This window comes from Gorilla gorilla, chromosome X, assembly GCF_029281585.2.
Source record: "Gorilla gorilla gorilla isolate KB3781 chromosome X, NHGRI_mGorGor1-v2.1_pri, whole genome shotgun sequence".
Classification (NCBI taxonomy): Eukaryota; Metazoa; Chordata; class Mammalia; order Primates; family Hominidae; genus Gorilla; species Gorilla gorilla.
Genome location: NC_073247.2, coordinates 168,891,448 through 168,916,808, shown reverse-complemented (window position 1 = coordinate 168,916,808; position 25,361 = coordinate 168,891,448).

Below are 25,361 nucleotides of genomic sequence, written 5' to 3'. Positions count from 1 at the left end.
ATATCTACACCGTGATCTGTATAAACATGGAAATATCTACACCACCATGTGTATAAAAATGGAAATACCAACACAGCTATCTGTATAAACATGGAAATATCTACACCGCCATCTCTATGAAAATGGAAATATCTACACCCCCTTCTGTATAAACACGGAAATATCTACACCTCTATCTCTATAAACATGGAAATATCTACACCCTCTTCTGTATAAACATGGAAATATCTACACCATCATCTCTATAACCATGGAAATATCTACACCTCTGTCTCTATAAAAATGGAAATATCTACACCGCTATGCCTATTAACATGGAAATAACTACACCGCTATCTCTATAAACATGGAAATATCTACACCGCCATCTCTATTAACATCGAAATACCTACACCGCCATCTGTATAAAGAAGGAATTATCTACACCGTGATCTGTATAAACATGGAAATATCTACACCACCATGTGTATAAAAATGGAAATACCAACACAGCTATCTGTATAAACATGGAAATATCTACACTGCCATCTCTATAAACATGGAAATATCTACACCCCCTTCTGTATAAACACGGAAATATCTACACCTCTATCTCTATAAACATGGAAATATCTACACCCCCTTCTGTATAAACAAGGAAATATCTACACCGTCATCTCTATAAACATGGAAATATCTACACCGCCATCTGTATGAACATGGAAATATCTACACCGCCATCTGTATAAAAATGGAAATATCTGCACCGACATCTGTATAAACAAGGAAATATCTACACCACCATGTGTATAAAAATGGAAATAGCTACACAGCTGTCTGTATAAACCTGGAAATATCTACACCGCCATCTCTATAAACATGGAAATATCTACACCCCCTTCTGTATAAACACGGAAATATCTACACCTCTATCTCTATAAACATGGAAATATCTACACCCCCTTCTGTATAAACTTGGAAATATCTACACCGTCATCTCTATAAACATGGAAATATCTACACCGCCATCTGTATAAATATGGGAATATCTACACCGCTATCTGTATAAGGATGGAAATATCCACACCACCATCTGTATGAACCTTTAAATATCTACACCGCTATCTGTATAAATTTGGAAATGTTTACACCGCTATCTCTATAAACATGGAAATATCTACACCGCTATCTGTATAAACAAGGAAACATCTACACCTCTGTCTCTATAAACATGGAAATATCTACATCGCTATGCCTATTAACATTGAAATAACTACACCGTTATCTCTATAAACATGGAAATATCTACACCGCCATCTCCATAAACATGGAAATATCTAAACCGCCATCTGAATAAACATGTAAATTTCTACACGGCTATCTGTATAAGGATGGAAACATCTGCACCGCCATCTGTAAGAACATGGAAATATCTACACCGCTATCTGTATAAACGTGGAAATGTCTACACCGCTATCTTTATAAACATGGAAATATCTACACCGCTATGTGTATAAACTAAGAAATATCTACACTTCTATCTCTATAAACATGGAAATATCTACACCGCTATGCCTATTAACATGGAAATAACATCACCGCTATCTCTATAAACATGGAAATATCTATACCGCCATCTCTATAAACATGGAAATATATACACTGCGATCTGTATAAACATGGAAATATCTACACCGCCGTCTGTATAACGATGGAAATATCTACACAGCTAACTGTATAAACATGGAAATATCTACACCGCTATCCGAATAAACAGGGAAATATCTACACCGCCATGTCTAAAAACTTGGAAATATCTACACCGACATCTCTATGAACATGGAAACATGTACACCGAAATCTGTATAAAGATGGGAATATCTACACCGCTATCTGTATAAGGATGGAAATATCCACACCACCATCTGTATTAACCTTTAAATATCTACACCGCTATCTGTATAAATTTGGAAATGTCTACACCGCTATCTCTATAAACATGGAAATATCTACACCGCTATCTGTATTAACAAGGAAACATCTACACCTCTGTCTCTATAAACATGGAAATATCTACATCGCTATGCCTATTAACATTGAAATAACTACACCGTTATCTCTATAAACATGGAAATATCCACACCGCCATCTCCATAAAGATGGAAATATCTACACCGCCATCTGTACAAACATGGAAATTTCTACACGGCTATCTGTATAAGGATGGAAATATCTGCACCGCCATCTGTAAGAACATGGAAATATCTACACCGCTATCTGTATAAACGTGGAAATGTCTACACCGCTATCTCTATAAACATGGAAATATCTACACCGCCATCTCTATAAACATGGAAATGTCTAAACTGCCATCTGTATAAACATGGAAATATCTACACAGCCATCTGTATAAAGATGGAAATATCTACACCGTCTTGTGTATGAACATGGAAATATCTGCACCGCCATCTGTATAAAGATGGAAATATCTACGCCGCCATCTGTATAAAGATGGAAATATCTACACCGCCACCTGTATAAACATGGAAATATCTATACCGCCATCTCTATAAACATGGAAATATCTACACCGCCATCTGTATGAACATGGAAATATCTACACCGCCATCTGTATAAAGATGGAAATATCTACACCGTCATCTCTATAAACATGGAAATATCTACACCGACATCTCTATAAACATGGAAATATCTGCACCGCCATCTGTATAAACATGGAAATATCTACACCGCTATCTGTATAAACAAGGAAATATCTACACCCCTGTCTCTATAAAAATGGAAATATCTACACCGCTATGCCTATTAACATGGAAATAACTACACCGCTATCTCTATAAACATGGAAATATCTACACCGCCATCTCTATAAACATCGAAATACCTACACCGCCATCTGTATAAAGAAGGAAATATCTAAACCGCGATCTGTATAATCATGGAAATATCTACACCACCATGTGTATAAAAATGGAGATACCTACACAGCTATCTGTATAAACATGGAAATATCTACACCGCCATCTCTATAAACATGGAAATATCTACACCCCCTTCTGTATAAACACGGAAATATCTACACCTCTATCTCTATAAACATGGAAATATCTTCACCCCCTTCTGTATAAACATGGAAATATCTACACCGTCATCTCTATAAACATGGAAATATCTACACCGCCATCTGTATGAACATGGAAATATCTACACCGCCATCTGTATAACGATGGAAATATCTACACAGAAAACTGTATAAACATGGAAATATCTACACCGCTATCCGAATAAACAGGGAAATATCTACACCGCCATGTTTAAAAACATGGAAATATCTACACCGACATCTCTATGAACATGGAAACATGTACACCGAAATCTGTATAAAGATGGGAATATCTACACCGCTATCTGTATAAGGATGGAAATATCCACACCAACATCTGTATTAACCTTTAAATATCTACACCGCTATCTGTATAAATTTGGAAATGTCTACACCGCTATCTCTATAAACATGGAAATATCTACACCGCTATCTGTATTAACAAGGAAACATCTACACCTCTGTCTCTATAAACATGGAAATATCTACATCGCTATGCCTATTAACATTGAAATAACTACACCGTTATCTCTATAAACATGGAAATATACACACCGCCATCTCCATAAAGATGGAAATATCTACACCGCCATCTGTATAAACATGGAAATTTCTACACGGCTATCTGTATAAGGATGGAAATATCTGCACCGCCATCTGTAAGAACATGGAAATATCTACACCGCTATCTGTATAAACGTGGAAATGTCTACACCGCTATCTCTATAAACATGGAAATATCTACACCGCCATCTCTATAAACATGGAAATGTCTACACTGCCTTCTGTATAAACATGGAAATATCTACACAGCCATCTGTATAAAGATGGAAATATCTACACCGTCTTGTGTATGAACATGGAAATATCTGCACCGCCATCTGTATAAAGATGGAAATATCTACACCGCCATTTGTATAAAGATGGAAATATCTACACCGCCACCTGTATAAACATGGAAATATCTATACCGCCATCTCTATAAACAAGGAAATATCTACACCGCCGTCTGTATAAACATGGAAATATCTACATCGCCATCTGTATGAACATGGAAATATCTACACCGCCATCTGTATAAAGATGGAAATATCTACACCGCCATCTGTATAAACATGGAAATATATGCAACATCATCTCTATAAACATGGAAATATCTACACCGCCATCTGTATAAATGTGGAAATGTCTACACCGCTATCTCTATAAACATGGAAATATCTACACCGCTATCTGTATAAACAAGGGAATATCTACACCCCTGTCTCTATAAAAATGGAAATATCTACACCGCTATGCCTATTAACATGGAAATAACTACACCGCTATCTCTATAAACATGGAAATATCTACACCGCCATCTCTATTAACATCGAAATACCTACACCGCCATCTGTATAAAGAAGGAAATATCTACACCGTGATCTGTATAAACATGGAAATATCTACACCACCATGTGTATAAAAATGGAAATACCAACACAGCTATCTGTATAAACATGGAAATATCTACACCGCCATCTCTATGAAAATGGAAATATCTACACCCCCTTCTGTATAAACACGGAAATATCTACACCTGTATCTCTATAAACATGGAAATATCTACACCCCCTTCTGTATAAACATGGAAATATCTACACCATCATCTCTATAACCATGGAAATATCTACACCCCTGTCTCTATAAAAATGGAAATATCTACACCGCTATGCCTATTAACATGGAAATAACTACACAGCTATCTCTATAAACATGGAAATATCTACACCGCCATCTCTATTAACATTGAAATACCTACACCGCCATCTGTATAAAGAAGGAATTATCTACACCGTGATCTGTATAAACATGGAAATATCTACACCACCATGTGTATAAAAATGGAAATACCAACACAGCTATCTTTATAAACATGGAAATATCTACACTGCCATCTCTATAAACATGGAAATATCTACACCCCCTTCTGTATAAACAAGGAAATATCTACACCGTCATCTCTATAAACATGGAAATATCTACACCGCCATCTGTATGAACATGGAAATTTCTACACCGCCATCTGTATAACGATGGAAATATCTACACAGGTAACTGTATAAACAAGGAAATATCTACACCCCTGTCTCTATAAAAATGGAAATATCTACACCACTATGCCTATTAACATGGAAATAACTACACCGCTATCTCTATAAACATGGAAATATCTACACCGCCGTCTCTATAAACATCGAAATACCTACACCGCCATCTGTATAAAGAAGGAAATATCTACACCGCGATCTGTATAATCATGGAAATATCTACACCACCATGTGTATAAAAATGGAAATACCTACACAGCTATCTGTATAAACATGGAAATATCTACACCGCCATCTCTATAAACATGGAAATATCTACACCCCCTTCTGTATAAACACGGAAATATCTACACCTCTATCTCTATAAACATGGAAATATCTTCACCCCCTTCTGTATAAACATGGAAATATCTACACCGTCATCTCTATAAACATGGAAATATCTACACCACCATCTGTATGAACATGGAAATATCTACACCGCCATCTGTATAACGATGGAAATATCTACACAGATAACTGTATAAACATGGAAATATCTACACCGCTATCCGAATAAACAGGGAAATATCTACACCGCCATGTCTAAAAACATGGAAATATCTACACCGACATCTCTATGAACATGGAAACATGTACACCGAAATCTGTATAAAGATGGGAATATCTACACCGCTATCTGTATAAGGATGGAAATATCCACACCAACATCTGTATTAACCTTTAAATATCTACACCGCTATCTGTATAAATTTGGAAATGTCTACACCGCTATCTCTATAAACATGGAAATATCTACACCGCTATCTGTATTAACAAGGAAACATCTACACCTCTGTCTCTATAAACATGGAAATATCTACATCGCTATGCCTATTAACATTGAAATAACTACACCGTTATCTCTATAAACATGGAAATATCCACACCGCCATCTCCATAAAGATGGAAATATCTACACCGCCATCTGTATAAACATGGAAATTTCTACACGGCTATCTGTATAAGGATGGAAATATCTGCACCGCCATCTGTAAGAACATGGAAATATCTACACCGCTATCTGTATAAACGTGGAAATGTCTACACCGCTATCTCTATAAACATGGAAATATCTACACCGCCATCTCTATAAAAATGGAAATGTCTACACTGCCATCTGTATAAACATGGAAATATCTACACAGCCATCTGTATAAAGATGGAAATATCTACACCGTCTGGTGTATGAACATGGAAATATCTGCACCGCCATCTGTATAAAGATGGAAATATCTACACCGCCATTTGTATAAAGATGGAAATATCTACACCGCCACCTGTATAAACATGGAAATATCTATACCGCCATCTCTATAAACATGGAAATATCTACACCGCCATCTGTATGAACATGGAAATATCTACACCGCCATCTGTATAAAGATGGAAATATCTACACCGTCATCTGTATAAACATGGAAATATCTACACCGCTATCGGTATAAGGATGGAAATATCTACACCGCCATCTGTATGAACATGGAAATATCTACACTGCCATCTCTATAAACATGGAAATATCTACACTGCCATCTGTATAAAGATGGAAATATCTTCACCGCCATCTGTATAAACATGGAAATATCTACACCGCCATCTGTATATAGATGGAAATATCTACACAGCTATCTGTTTAAACATGGAAATATCTACACCGCCATCTCTATAAACATGGAAATATCTGCAACGCCATCTGTATAAACATGGAAATATCTACACCGCCGTCTGCATAAACATGGAAATATCTACATCGCCATCTGTATGAACATGGAAATATCTACACCGCCATCTGTATAAAGATGGAAATATCTACACCGCCTTCTGTATAAACATGGAAATATATGCAACATCATCTCTATAAACATGGAAATATCTACAACGCCATCTGTATAAATGTGGAAATGTCTACACCGCTATCACAATAAACATGGAAATATCTACACCGCTATCTGTATAAACAAGGAAATATCTACACCCCTGTCTCTATAAAAATGGAAATATCTACACCGCTATGCCTATTAACATGGAAATAACTACACAGCTATCTCTATAAACATGGAAATATCTACACCGCCATCTCTATTAACATCGAAATACCTACACCGCCATCTGTATAAAGAAGGAAATATCTACACCGTGATCTGTATAAACATGGAAATATCTACACCACCATGTGTATAAAAATGGAAATACCAACACAGCTATCTGTATAAACATGGAAATATCTACACCGCCATCTCTATGAAAATGGAAATATCTACACCCCCTTCTGTATAAACACGGAAATATCTACACCTCTATCTCTATAAACATGGAAATATCTACACCCTCTTCTGTATAAACATGGAAATATCTACACCATCATCTCTATAACCATGGAAATATCTACACCCCTGTCTCTATAAAAATGGAAATATCTACACCGCTATGCCTATTAACATGGAAATAACTACACCGCTATCTCTATAAACATGGAAATATCTACACCGCCATCTCTATTAACATCGAAATACCTACACCGCCATCTGTATAAAGAAGGAATTATCTACACCGTGATCTGTATAAACATGGAAATATCTACACCACCATGTGTATAAAAATGGAAATACCAACACAGCTATCTGTATAAACATGGAAATATCTACACTGCCATCTCTATAAACATGGAAATATCTACACCCCCTTCTGTATAAACACGGAAATATCTACACCTCTATCTCTATAAACATGGAAATATCTACACCCCCTTCTGTATAAACAAGGAAATATCTACACCGTCATCTCTATAAACATGGAAATATCTACACCGCCATCTGTATGAACATGGAAATATCTACACCGCCATCTGTATAAAAATGGAAATATCTGCACCGACATCTGTATAAACAAGGAAATATCTACACCACCATGTGTATAAAAATGGAAATAGCTACACAGCTATCTGTATAAACCTGGAAATATCTACACCGCCATCTCTATAAACATGGAAATATCTACACCCCCTTCTGTATAAACACGGAAATATCTACACCTCTATCTCTATAAACATGGAAATATCTACACCCCCTTCTGTATAAACTTGGAAATATCTACACCGTCATCTCTATAAACATGGAAATATCTACACCGCCATCTGTATAAATATGGGAATATCTACACCGCTATCTGTATAAGGATGGAAATATCCACACCACCATCTGTATGAACCTTTAAATATCTACACCGCTATCTGTATAAATTTGGAAATATTTACACCGCTATCTCTATAAACATGGAAATATCTACACCGCTATCTGTATAAACAAGGAAACATCTACACCTCTGTCTCTATAAACATGGAAATATCTACATCGCTATGCCTATTAACATTGAAATAACTACACCGTTATCTCTATAAACATGGAAATATCTACACCGCCATCTCCATAAACATGGAAATATCTAAACCGCCATCTGAATAAACATGTAAATTTCTACACGGCTATCTGTATAAGGATGGAAACATCTGCACCGCCATCTGTAAGAACATGGAAATATCTACACCGCTATCTGTATAAACGTGGAAATGTCTACACCGCTATCTCTATAAACATGGAAATATCTACACCGCCATCTCTATAAACATGGAAATGTCTAAACTGCCATCTGTATAAACATGGAAATATCTACACAGCCATCTGTATAAAGATGGAAATATCTACACCGTCTTGTGTATGAACATGGAAATATCTGCACCGCCATCTGTATAAAGATGGAAATATCTACGCCGCCATCTGTATAAAGATGGAAATATCTACACCGCCACCTGTATAAACATGGAAATATCTATACCGCCATCTCTATAAACATGGAAATATCTACACCGCCATCTGTATGAACATGGAAATATCTACACCGCCATCTGTATAAAGATGGAAATATCTACACCGTCATCTCTATAAACATGGAAATATCTACACCGACATCTCTATAAACATGGAAATATCTGCACCGCCATCTGTATAAACATGGAAATATCTACACCGCTATCTGTATAAACAAGGAAATATCTACACCCCTGTCTCTATAAAAATGGAAATATCTACACCGCTATGCCTATTAACATGGAAATAACTACACCGCTATCTCTATAAACATGGAAATATCTACACCGCCATCTCTATAAACATCGAAATACCTACACCGCCATCTGTATAAAGAAGGAAATATCTAAACCGCGATCTGTATAATCATGGAAATATCTACACCACCATGTGTATAAAAATGGAGATACCTACACAGCTATCTGTATAAACATGGAAATATCTACACCGCCATCTCTATAAACATGGAAATATCTACACCCCCTTCTGTATAAACACGGAAATATCTACACCTCTATCTCTATAAACATGGAAATATCTTCACCCCCTTCTGTATAAACATGGAAATATCTACACCGTCATCTCTATAAACATGGAAATATCTACACCGCCATCTGTATGAACATGGAAATATCTACACCGCCATCTGTATAACGATGGAAATATCTACACAGAAAACTGTATAAACATGGAAATATCTACACCGCTATCCGAATAAACAGGGAAATATCTACACCGCCATGTTTAAAAACATGGAAATATCTACACCGACATCTCTATGAACATGGAAACATGTACACCGAAATCTGTATAAAGATGGGAATATCTACACCGCTATCTGTATAAGGATGGAAATATCCACACCAACATCTGTATTAACCTTTAAATATCTACACCGCTATCTGTATAAATTTGGAAATGTCTACACCGCTATCTCTATAAACATGGAAATATCTACACCGCTATCTGTATTAACAAGGAAACATCTACACCTCTTTCTCTATAAACATGGAAATATCTACATCGCTATGCCTATTAACATTGAAATAACTACACCGTTATCTCTATAAACATGGAAATATACACACCGCCATTTCCATAAAGATGGAAATATCTACACCGCCATCTGTATAAACATGGAAATTTCTACACGGCTATCTGTATAAGGATGGAAATATCTGCACCGCCATCTGTAAGAACATGGAAATATCTACACCGCTATCTGTATAAACGTGGAAATGTCTACACCGCTATCTCTATAAACATGGAAATATCTACACCGCCATCTCTATAAACATGGAAATGTCTACACTGCCTTCTGTATAAACATGGAAATATCTACACAGCCATCTGTATAAAGATGGAAATATCTACACCGTCTTGTGTATGAACATGGAAATATCTGCACCGCCATCTGTATAAAGATGGAAATATCTACACCGCCATTTGTATAAAGATGGAAATATCTACACCGCCACCTGTATAAACATGGAAATATCTATACCGCCATCTCTATAAACATGGAAATATCTACACCGCCGTCTGTATAAACATGGAAATATCTACATCGCCATCTGTATGAACATGGAAATATCTACACCGCCATCTGTATAAAGATGGAAATATCTACACCGCCATCTGTATAAACATGGAAATATATGCAACATCATCTCTATAAACATGGAAATATCTACACCGCCATCTGTATAAATGTGGAAATGTCTACACCGCTATCTCTATAAACATGGAAATATCTACACCGCTATCTGTATAAACAAGGGAATATCTACACCCCTGTCTCTATAAAAATGGAAATATCTACACCGCTATGCCTATTAACATGGAAATAACTACACCGCTATCTCTATAAACATGGAAATATCTACACCGCCATCTCTATTAACATCGAAATACCTACACCGCCATCTGTATAAAGAAGGAAATATCTACACCGTGATCTGTATAAACATGGAAATATCTACACCACCATGTGTATAAAAATGGAAATACCAACACAGCTATCTGTATAAACATGGAAATATCTACACCGCCATCTCTATGAAAATGGAAATATCTACACCCCCTTCTGTATAAACACGGAAATATCTACACCTGTATCTCTATAAACATGGAAATATCTACACCCCCTTCTGTATAAACATGGAAATATCTACACCATCATCTCTATAACCATGGAAATATCTACACCCCTGTCTCTATAAAAATGGAAATATCTACACCGCTATGCCTATTAACATGGAAATAACTACACAGCTATCTCTATAAACATGGAAATATCTACACCGCCATCTCTATTAACATCGAAATACCTACACCGCCATCTGTATAAAGAAGGAATTATCTACACCGTGATCTGTATAAACATGGAAATATCTACACCACCATGTGTATAAAAATGGAAATACCAACACAGCTATCTTTATAAACATGGAAATATCTACACTGCCATCTCTATAAACATGGAAATATCTACACCCCCTTCTGTATAAACACGGAAATATCTACACCTCTATCTCTATAAACATGGAAATATCTACACCCCCTTCTGTATAAACAAGGAAATATCTACACCGTCATCTCTATAAACATGGAAATATCTACACCGCCATCTGTATGAACATGGAAATATCTACACCGCCATCTGTATAACGATGGAAATATCTACACAGCTAACTGTATAAACATGGAAATATCTACACCGCCATCTCTATAAAAAAGGAAATATCTGCACCGCCATCTGTATAAACAAGGAAATATCTACACCACCATGTGTATAAAAATGGAAATAGCTACACAGCTATCTGTATAAACCTGGAAATATCTACACCGCCATCTCTATAAACATGGAAATATCTACACCCCCTTCTGTATAAACACGGAAATATCTACACCTCTATCTCTATAAACATGGAAATATCTACACCCCCTTCTGTATAAACTTGGAAATATCTACACCGTCATCTCTATAAACATGGAAATATCTACACCGCCATCTGTATGAACATGGAAATATCTACACCGCCATCTGTATAAAAATGGAAATATCTGCACCGACATCTGTATAAACAAGGAAATATCTACACCACCATGTGTATAAAAATGGAAATAGCTACACAGCTATCTGTATAAACCTGGAAATATCTACACCGCCATCTCTATAAACATGGAAATATCTACACCCCCTTCTGTATAAACACGGAAATATCTACACCTCTATCTCTATAAACATGGAAATATCTACACCCCCTTCTGTATAAACTTGGAAATATCTACACCGTCATCTCTATAAACATGGAAATATCTACACCGCCATCTGTATAAATATGGGAATATCTACACCGCTATCTGTATAAGGATGGAAATATCCACACCACCATCTGTATGAACCTTTAAATATCTACACCGCTATCTGTATAAATTTGGAAATGTTTACACCGCTATCTCTATAAACATGGAAATATCTACACCGCTATCTGTATAAACAAGGAAACATCTACACCTCTGTCTCTATAAACATGGAAATATCTACATCGCTATGCCTATTAACATTGAAATAACTACACCGTTATCTCTATAAACATGGAAATATCTACACCGCCATCTCCATAAACATGGAAATATCTAAACCGCCATCTGAATAAACATGTAAATTTCTACACGGCTATCTGTATAAGGATGGAAACATCTGCACCGCCATCTGTAAGAACATGGAAATATCTACACCGCTATCTGTATAAACGTGGAAATGTCTACACCGCTATCTCTATAAACATGGAAATATCTACACCGCCATCTCTATAAACATGGAAATGTCTAAACTGCCATCTGTATAAACATGGAAATATCTACACAGCCATCTGTATAAAGATGGAAATATCTACACCGTCTTGTGTATGAACATGGAAATATCTGCACCGCCATCTGTATAAAGATGGAAATATCTACGCCGCCATCTGTATAAAGATGGAAATATCTACACCGCCACCTGTATAAACATGGAATTATCTATACCGCCATCTCTATAAACATGGAAATATCTACACCGCCATCTGTATGAACATGGAAATATCTACACCGCCATCTGTATAAACATGGAAATATCTACACCGCTATCTGTATGAATATGGAAATATCTACACCGCTATCTGTTTGAACATGGAAATATCTTAACCGCTATCTGCATGAAAATGGAAATATCTACACAGCTATCTGCATATACATGGAAATATCTACACCGCTATCTCTTTACACATGGAAATAACTACGCCGCTATCTGTATGAACATGGAAATATCTACACAGCCATCTGTATGAACATGGAAATATCTGCACGGCCATCTGTATGAACATAGAAATATCTACACCGCCATCTGTATTAAGATGGAGATATCTACACCGCTATCTGTATAAACATGGAAATATCTACACCGCTATCAGTATAAACATGGAAATATCTACACCGCTATCTGTATAAACATGGAAATATCTACAGCGCTACCTGTTTAAACATGGAAATATCAGCTCCGCTATCTGTATGAACATGGAAATATCAGCCGCTCTATCTGTATGAACATGGGAATATCTACACCGCTATCTGTATGAACATGGATATGTCTACACAGCCATGTGGATGAACATTTAAATATCTACACCGCTATCTGTATGAACATGGAAATATCTTCACCGCTATCTGTATGAACATGGATATATCAACACAGCCATCTGGATGAACATGGAAATATCTACACCGCTATCTGTATAAACCTGGAAATACCTACACCGCTATCTGTATAAACATGGAAATATCTACACCGCTATCTGTATAAACATGGAAATATCTGCACCGCTACCTGTATAAACATGGAAATATCAGCACCGCTATCTGTATGAACATGGAAATATCTACACCGCTATCTGTACCAACATGGAAAGATCTACACCGCTATCTGTATGAACATGGAAATAGCTACACCGCTATGTGTATGACCATGGAAATACCTACACCACTATCTATATGAACATGGAAATATAAGCACCGCTATCTGTATGAACATGGAAATATCTACACCGCTATCTGTACGAACATGGAAATATCTACACCGCTATCTGTACGAACATGGAAATAGCTTCACCGCTATCTGTATGAACATGGAAATAGCTTCACCGCTATCTGTATGAACATGGAAATAGCTTCACAGCTATCTGTATGAACATGGAAATATCTACAGCACTATCTGTATGAACATGGAAATATCTACACCGCTATCTGTATTAACATGGATATATCTACACAGCCATCTGGATGAACATGGAAATACATACACCGCTTTCTGTATGAACATGGAAATATCTACACCGCTATCTGTGTCAACATGCATACATATTCACCGCTATCTGTCTAAACATGGAAATATCTACACCGCTATCTGTATGAACATGGAAATATCTACACCGCTATCTGTTTGAAGATGGAAATATCTAAACCGCTATCTGCATGAAAATGGAAATATCTACACAGCTATCTGCATATACAAGGAAATATCTACAAAGCTATCTCTTTACACGAGGAAATAACTACACCACTATCTGTGTGAACATGGAAATATCTACACCGCCATCTGTATGAACATGGAAATATCTGCACGGCCATCTGTATGAACATATAAATATCTACACCGCCATCTGTATAGAGATGGAGGTATCTACACCGCTATCTGTATAAACATGGAAATATCTACACCGCTATCTGTATAAACATGGAAATATCTACACCGCTATCTGTATAAACATGGAAATATCTACACCGCTACCTGTTTAAACATGGAAATATCAGCACCGCTATCTGTATGAACATGGAAATATCAGCCCCTCTATATGTATGAATATGGAAATACCTACACCACTATCTGTATGAACATGGACATATCTACACCGCTATCTGTATGAACATGGAAATATCTTCACCGCCATCTGTATGAACATGGATATATCTACACAGCCAAGTGGATGAACATGGAAATATCTACACCGCTATCTGTATGAACATGGAAATAGCTACACTGCTATCTGTATGAACATGGAAAAATCTACACCGCTATCTGTATGAGCAAGGAAATATCTTCACCGCCATCTGTATGAACATGGATATATGTACACAGCCATATGGATGAACATGGAAATATCTACACCGCTATCTGCATGAACCTGGAAATATCTACACCGCTATCTGTATGAACATGGATATATCTACAAAGCCATCTGGATGAACATTTAAATATCTACACCGCTATCTGTTTGAACATGGAAATATCTACGCCGCTATCTGTGTAAACATGCATACATTTCACGGCCCTCTGTATAAACATGGAAATATCTACACCACCATCTGTATTAAGATAGAGATATCTACACCGCTATCTTTATAAACATGGAAATATCTACACCGCTATGTGTATAAACTAAGAAATATCTACACTTCTATCTCTATAAACATGGAAATATCTACACCGCTATGCCTATTTACATGGAAATAACAACACCGCTATCTCTATAAACATGGAAATATCTATACCGCCATCTCTATAAACATGGAAATATCTACACTGCCATCAGTATAAACATGGAAATATCTACACTGCCATTTGTATAAACATTTATATATCTACACTGCCATCTGTAGAAAGATGGAAATATCTACACAGCTATCTATATAAACATGGAAATATCTACACCGCCATCTCTATAAACATGGAAATGACTACACTGCCATCTGTATAAACATGGAAATATCTACACAGCCATCTGTATAAAGATGGAAATATCTACACCGTCTTGTGTATGAACATGGAAATATCTACACCGCCATCTGTATAAAGATGGAAATATCTACACCGCCATCTGTACAAAGATGGAAATATCTACACCGCCACCTGTATAAACATGGGAATATCTTTACCGCCATCTCTATAAACATGGAAATATCTACACCGCCATCTGTATGAACATGGAAATATCTACACCGCCATCTGTATAAAGATGGAAATATCTACACCATCATCTGTATAAACATGGAAATATCTTCACCGTTATCGGTATAAGGATGTAAATATCTACACCGCCATCTGTATGAACATGGAAATATCTACAATGCCATCTCTATAAACATGGAAATATCTACACTGCCATCTGTATAAAGATGGAAATATCTTCACCGCCATCTGTATAAACATGGAAATATCTACACCGCCATCTGTATAAAGATGGAAATATCTACACAGCTATCTGTTGAAACATGGAAACATCTACACCGCCATCTCTATAAACATGGAAATCTCTGCACCGCCATCTGTATAAACATGGAAATATCTACACCGCCGTCTGTATAAACATGGAAATATCTACATCGCCATCTGTATGAACATGGAAAATCTACACCGCCATCTGTATAAAGATGGAAATATCTACACCGCCATCTATATAATCTGGAAATATATGCAACATCATCTCTATAAACATGGTAAAATCTACACCGCCATCTGTATAAATGTGGAAATGTCTACACCGCTATCTCTATAAACATGGAAATATCTACACCGCTATCTGTATAAACAAGGGAATATCTACACACCTGTCTCTATAAAAATGGAAATATCTACACCACTATGCCTATTAACATGGAAATAACTACACCGCTATCTCTATAAACATGGAAATATCTACACCACCATGTGTATAAAAATGGAAATACCAACACAGCTATCTGTATAAACATGGAAATATCTACAAAGCCATCTCTATAAACATGGAAATATCTACACCCCCTTCTGTATAAACACGGAAATATCTACACCTCTATCTCTATAAACATGGAAATATCTACACCCCCTTCTGTATAAACAAGGAAATATCTACACCGTCATCTCTGTAAACATGGGAATATCTACACCCCCTTCTGTATAAACACGGAAATATCTACACCTCTATCTCTATAAACATGGAAATATCTACACCCCCTTCTGTATAAACAAGAAAATATCTACACCGTCATCTCTATAAACATGGAAATATCTACACCGCCATCTGTATGAACATGGAAATTTCTACACCGCCATCTGTATAACGATGGAAATATCTACACAGGTAACTGTATAAACAAGGAAATATCTACACCCCTGTCTCTATAAAAATGGAAATATCTACACCACTATGCCTATTAACATGGAAATAACTACACCGCTATCTCTATAAACATGGAAATATCTACACCGCCGTCTCTATAAACATCGAAATACCTACACCGCCATCTGTATAAAGAAGGAAATATCTACACCGCGATCTGTATAATCATGGAAATATCTACACCACCATGTGTATAAAAATGGAAATACCTACACAGCTATCTGTATAAACATGGAAATATCTACACCGCCATCTCTATAAACATGGAAATATCTACACCCCCTTCTGTATAAACACGGAAATATCTACACCTCTATCTCTATAAACATGGAAATATCTTCACCCCCTTCTGTATAAACATGGAAATATCTACACCGTCATCTCTATAAACATGGAAATATCTACACCACCATCTGTATGAACATGGAAATATCTACACCGCCATCTGTATAACGATGGAAATATCTACACAGATAACTGTATAAACATGGAAATATCTACACCGCTATCCGAATAAACAGGGAAATATCTACACCGCCATGTCTAAAAACATGGAAATATCTACACCGACATCTCTATGAACATGGAAACATGTACACCGAAATCTGTATAAAGATGGGAATATCTACACCGCTATCTGTATAAGGATGGAAATATCCACACCAACATCTGTATTAACCTTTAAATATCTACACCGCTATCTGTATAAATTTGGAAATGTCTACACCGCTATCTCTATAAACATGGAAATATCTACACCGCTATCTGTATTAACAAGGAAACATCTACACCTCTGTCTCTATAAACATGGAAATATCTACATCGCTATGCCTGTTAACATTGAAATAACTACACCGTTATCTCTATAAACATGGAAATATCCACACCGCCATCTCCATAAAGATGGAAATATCTACACCGCCATCTGTATAAACATGGAAATTTCTACACGGCTATCTGTATAAGGATGGAAATATCTGCACCGCCATCTGTAAGAACATGGAAATATCTACACCGCTATCTGTATAAACGTGGAAATGTCTACACCGCTATCTCTATAAACATGGAAATATCTACACCGCCATCTCTATAAAAATGGAAATGTCTACACTGCCATCTGTATAAACATGGAAATATCTACACAGCCATCTGTATAAAGATGGAAATATCTACACCGTCTGGTGTATGAACATGGAAATATCTGCACCGCCATCTGTATAAAGATGGAAATATCTACACCGCCATTTGTATAAAGATGGAAATATCTACACCGCCACCTGTATAAACATGGAAATATCTATACCGCCATCTCTATAAACATGGAAATATCTACACCGCCATCTGTATGAACATGGAAATATCTACACCGCCATCTGTATAAAGATGGAAATATCTACACCGTCATCTGTATAAACATGGAAATATCTACACCGCTATCGGTATAAGGATGGAAATATCTACACCGCCATCTGTATGAACATGGAAATATCTACACTGCCATCTCTATAAACATGGAAATATCTACACTGCCATCTGTATAAAGATGGAAATATCTTCACCGCCATCTGTATAAACATGGAAATATCTACACCGCCATCTGTATATAGATGGAAATATCTACACAGCTATCTGTTTAAACATGGAAATATCTACACCGCCATCTCTATAAACATGGAAATATCTGCAACGCCATCTGTATAAACATGGAAATATCTACACCGCCGTCTGCATAAACATGGAAATATCTACATCGCCATCTGTATGAACATGGAAATATCTACACCGCCATCTGTATAAAGATGGAAATATCTACACCGCCTTCTGTATAAACATGGAAATATATGCAACATCATCTCTATAAACATGGAAATATCTACAACGCCATCTGTATAAATGTGGAAATGTCTACACCGCTATCACAATAAACATGGAAATATCTACACCGCTATCTGTATAAGCAAGGAAATATCTACACCCCTGTCTCTATAAAAATGGAAATATCTACACCACTATGCCTATTAACATGGAAATAACTACACAGCTATCTCTATAAACATGGAAATATCTACACCGCCATCTCTATTAACATCGAAATACCTACACCGCCATCTGTATAAAGAAGGAAATATCTACACCGTGATCTGTATAAACATGGAAATATCTACACCACCATGTGTATAAAAATGGAAATACCAACACAGCTATCTGTATAAACATGGAAATATCTACACCGCCATCTCTATGAAAATGGAAATATCTACACCCCCTTCTGTATAAACACGGAAATATCTACACCTCTATCTCTATAAACATGGAAATATCTACACCCTCTTCTGTATAAACATGGAAATATCTACACCATCATCTCTATAACCATGGAAATATCTACACCTCTGTCTCTATAAAAATGGAAATATCTACACCGCTATGCCTATTAACATGGAAATAACTACACCGCTATCTCTATAAACATGGAAATATCTACACCGCCATCTCTATTAACATCGAAATACCTACACCGCCATCTGTATAAAGAAGGAATTATCTACACCGTGATCTGTATAAACATGGAAATATCTACACCACCATGTGTATAAAAATGGAAATACCAACACAGCTATCTGTATAAACATGGAAATATCTACACTGCCATCTCTATAAACATGGAAATATCTACACCCCCTTCTGTATAAACACGGAAATATCTACACCTCTATCTCTATAAACATGGAAATATCTACACCCCCTTCTGTATAAACAAGGAAATATCTACACCGTCATCTCTATAAACATGGAAATATCTACACCGCCATCTGTATGAACATGGAAATATCTACACCGCCATCTGTATAAAAATGGAAATATCTGCACCGACATCTGTATAAACAAGGAAATATCTACACCACCATGTGTATAAAAATGGAAATAGCTACACAGCTGTCTGTATAAACCTGGAAATATCTACACCGCCATCTCTATAAACATGGAAATATCTACACCCCCTTCTGTATAAACACGGAAATATCTACACCTCTATCTCTATAAACATGGAAATATCTACACCCCCTTCTGTATAAACTTGGAAATATCTACACCGTCATCTCTATAAACATGGAAATATCTACACCGCCATCTGTATAAATATGGGAATATCTACACCGCTATCTGTATAAGGATGGAAATATCCACACCACCATCTGTATGAACCTTTAAATATCTACACCGCTATCTGTATAAATTTGGAAATGTTTACACCGCTATCTCTATAAACATGGAAATATCTACACCGCTATCTGTATAAACAAGGAAACATCTACACCTCTGTCTCTATAAACATGGAAATATCTACATCGCTATGCCTATTAACATTGAAATAACTACACCGTTATCTCTATAAACATGGAAATATCTACACCGCCATCTCCATAAACATGGAAATATCTAAACCGCCATCTGAATAAACATGTAAATTTCTACACGGCTATCTGTATAAGGATGGAAACATCTGCACCGCCATCTGTAAGAACATGGAAATATCTACACCGCTATCTGTATAAACGTGGAAATGTCTACACCGCTATCTTTATAAACATGGAAATATCTACACCGCTATGTGTATAAACTAAGAAATATCTACACTTCTATCTCTATAAACATGGAAATATCTACACCGCTATGCCTATTAACATGGAAATAACAACACCGCTATCTCTATAAACATGGAAATATCTATACCGCCATCTCTATAAACATGGAAATATATACACTGCGATCTGTATAAACATGGAAATATCTACACCGCCGTCTGTATAACGATGGAAATATCTACACAGCTAACTGTATAAACATGGAAATATCTACACCGCTATCCGAATAAACAGGGAAATATCTACACCGCCATGTCTAAAAACTTGGAAATATCTACACCGACATCTCTATGAACATGGAAACATGTACACCGAAATCTGTATAAAGATGGGAATATCTACACCGCTATCTGTATAAGGATGGAAATATCCACACCACCATCTGTATTAACCTTTAAATATCTACACCGCTATCTGTATAAATTTGGAAATGTCTACACCGCTATCTCTATAAACATGGAAATATCTACACCGCTATCTGTATTAACAAGGAAACATCTACACCTCTGTCTCTATAAACATGGAAATATCTACATCGCTATGCCTATTAACATTGAAATAACTACACCGTTATCTCTATAAACATGGAAATATCCACACCGCCATCTCCATAAAGATGGAAATATCTACACCGCCATCTGTACAAACATGGAAATTTCTACACGGCTATCTGTATAAGGATGGAAATATCTGCACCGCCATCTGTAAGAACATGGAAATATCTACACCGCTATCTGTATAAACGTGGAAATGTCTACACCGCTATCTCTATAAACATGGAAATATCTACACCGCCACCTGTATAAACATGGAAATATCTATACCGCCATCTCTATAAACAAGGAAATATCTACACCGCCGTCTGTATAAACATGGAAATATCTACATCGCCATCTGTATGAACATGGAAATATCTACACCGCCATCTGTATAAAGATGGAAATATCTACACCGCCATCTGTATAAACATGGAAATATATGCAACATCATCTCTATAAACATGGAAATATCTACACCGCCATCTGTATAAATGTGGAAATGTCTACACCGCTATCTCTATAAACATGGAAATATCTACACCGCTATCTGTATAAACAAGGGAATATCTACACCCCTGTCTCTATAAAAATGGAAATATCTACACCGCTATGCCTATTAACATGGAAATAACTACACCGCTATCTCTATAAACATGGAAATATCTACACCGCCATCTCTATTAACATCGAAATACCTACACCGCCATCTGTATAAAGAAGGAAATATCTACACCGTGATCTGTATAAACATGGAAATATCTACACCACCATGTGTATAAAAATGGAAATACCAACACAGCTATCTGTATAAACATGGAAATATCTACACCGCCATCTCTATGAAAATGGAAATATCTACACCCCCTACTGTATAAACACGGAAATATCTACACCTGTATCTCTATAAACATGGAAATATCTACACCCCCTTCTGTATAAACATGGAAATATCTACACCATCATCTCTATAACCATGGAAATATCTACACCCCTGTCTCTATAAAAATGGAAATATCTACACCGCTATGCCTATTAACATGGAAATAACTACACAGCTATCTCTATAAACATGGAAATATCTACACCGCCATCTCTATTAACATCGAAATACCTACACCGCCATCTGTATAAAGAAGGAATTATCTACACCGTGATCTGTATAAACATGGAAATATCTACACCACCATGTGTATAAAAATGGAAATACCAACACAGCTATCTTTATAAACATGGAAATATCTACACTGCCATCTCTATAAACATGGAAATATCTACACCCCCTTCTGTATAAACAAGGAAATATCTACACCGTCATCTCTATAAACATGGAAATATCTACACCGCCATCTGTATGAACATGGAAATTTCTACACCGCCATCTGTATAACGATGGAAATATCTACACAGGTAACTGTATATACAAGGAAATATCTACACCCCTGTCTCTATAAAAATGGAAATATCTACACCACTATGCCTATTAACATGGAAATAACTACACCGCTATCTCTATAAACATGGAAATATCTACACCGCCGTCTCTATAAACATCGAAATACCTACACCGCCATCTGTATAAAGAAGGAAATATCTACACCGCGATCTGTATAATCATGGAAATATCTACACCACCATGTGTATAAAAATGGAAATACCTACACAGCTATCTGTATAAACATGGAAATATCTACACCGCCATCTCTATAAACATGGAAATATCTACACCCCCTTCTGTATAAACACGGAAATATCTACACCTCTATCTCTATAAACATGGAAATATCTTCACCCCCTTCTGTATAAACATGGAAATATCTACACCGTCATCTCTATAAACATGGAAATATCTACACCACCATCTGTATGAACATGGAAATATCTACACCGCCATCTGTATAACGATGGAAATATCTACACAGATAACTGTATAAACATGGAAATATCTACACCGCTATCCGAATAAACAGGGAAATATCTACACCGCCATGTCTAAAAACATGGAAATATCTACACCGACATCTCTATGAACATGGAAACATGTACACCGAAATCTGTATAAAGATGGGAATATCTACACCGCTATCTGTATAAGGATGGAAATATCCACACCAACATCTGTATTAACCTTTAAATATCTACACCGCTATCTGTATAAATTTGGAAATGTCTACACCGCTATCTCTATAAACATGGAAATATCTACACCGCTATCTGTATTAACAAGGAAACATCTACACCTCTGTCTCTATAAACATGGAAATATCTACATCGCTATGCCTATTAACATTGAAATAACTACACCGTTATCTCTATAAACATGGAAATATCCACACCGCCATCTCCATAAAGATGGAAATATCTACACCGCCATCTGTATAAACATGGAAATTTCTACACGGCTATCTGTATAAGGATGGAAATATCTGCACCGCCATCTGTAAGAACATGGAAATATCTACACCGCTATCTGTATAAACGTGGAAATGTCTACACCGCTATCTCTATAAACATGGAAATATCTACACCGCCATCTCTATAAAAATGGAAATGTCTACACTGCCATCTGTATAAACATGGAAATATCTACACAGCCATCTGTATAAAGATGGAAATATCTACACCGTCTGGTGTATGAACATGGAAATATCTGCACCGCCATCTGTATAAAGATGGAAATATCTACACCGCCATTTGTATAAAGATGGAAATATCTACACCGCCACCTGTATAAACATGGAAATATCTATACCGCCATCTCTATAAACATGGAAATATCTACACCGCCATCTGTATGAACATGGAAATATCTACACCGCCATCTGTATAAAGATGGAAATATCTACACCGTCATCTGTATAAACATGGAAATATCTACACCGCTATCGGTATAAGGATGGAAATATCTACACCGCCATCTGTATGAACATGGAAATATCTACACTGCCATCTCTATAAACATGGAAATATCTACACTGCCATCTGTATAAAGATGGAAATATCTTCACCGCCATCTGTATAAACATGGAAATATCTACACCGCCATCTGTATATAGATGGAAATATCTACACAGCTATCTGTTTAAACATGGAAATATCTACACCGCCATCTCTATAAACATGGAAATATCTGCAACGCCATCTGTATAAACATGGAAATATCTACACCGCCGTCTGCATAAACATGGAAATATCTACATCGCCATCTGTATGAACATGGAAATATCTACACCGCCATCTGTATAAAGATGGAAATATCTACACCGCCTTCTGTATAAACATGGAAATATATGCAACATCATCTCTATAAACATGGAAATATCTACAACGCCATCTGTATAAATGTGGAAATGTCTACACCGCTATCACAATAAACATGGAAATATCTACACCGCTATCTGTATAAACAAGGAAATATCTACACCCCTGTCTCTATAAAAATGGAAATATCTACACCGCTATGCCTATTAACATGGAAATAACTACACAGCTATCTCTATAAACATGGAAATATCTACACCGCCATCTCTATTAACATCGAAATACCTACACCGCCATCTGTATAAAGAAGGAAATATCTACACCGTGATCTGTATAAACATGGAAATATCTACACCACCATGTGTATAAAAATGGAAATACCAACACAGCTATCTGTATAAACATGGAAATATCTACACCGCCATCTCTATGAAAATGGAAATATCTACACCCCCTTCTGTATAAACACGGAAATATCTACACCTCTATCTCTATAAACATGGAAATATCTACACCCTCTTCTGTATAAACATGGAAATATCTACACCATCATCTCTATAACCATGGAAATATCTACACCCCTGTCTCTATAAAAATGGAAATATCTACACCGCTATGCCT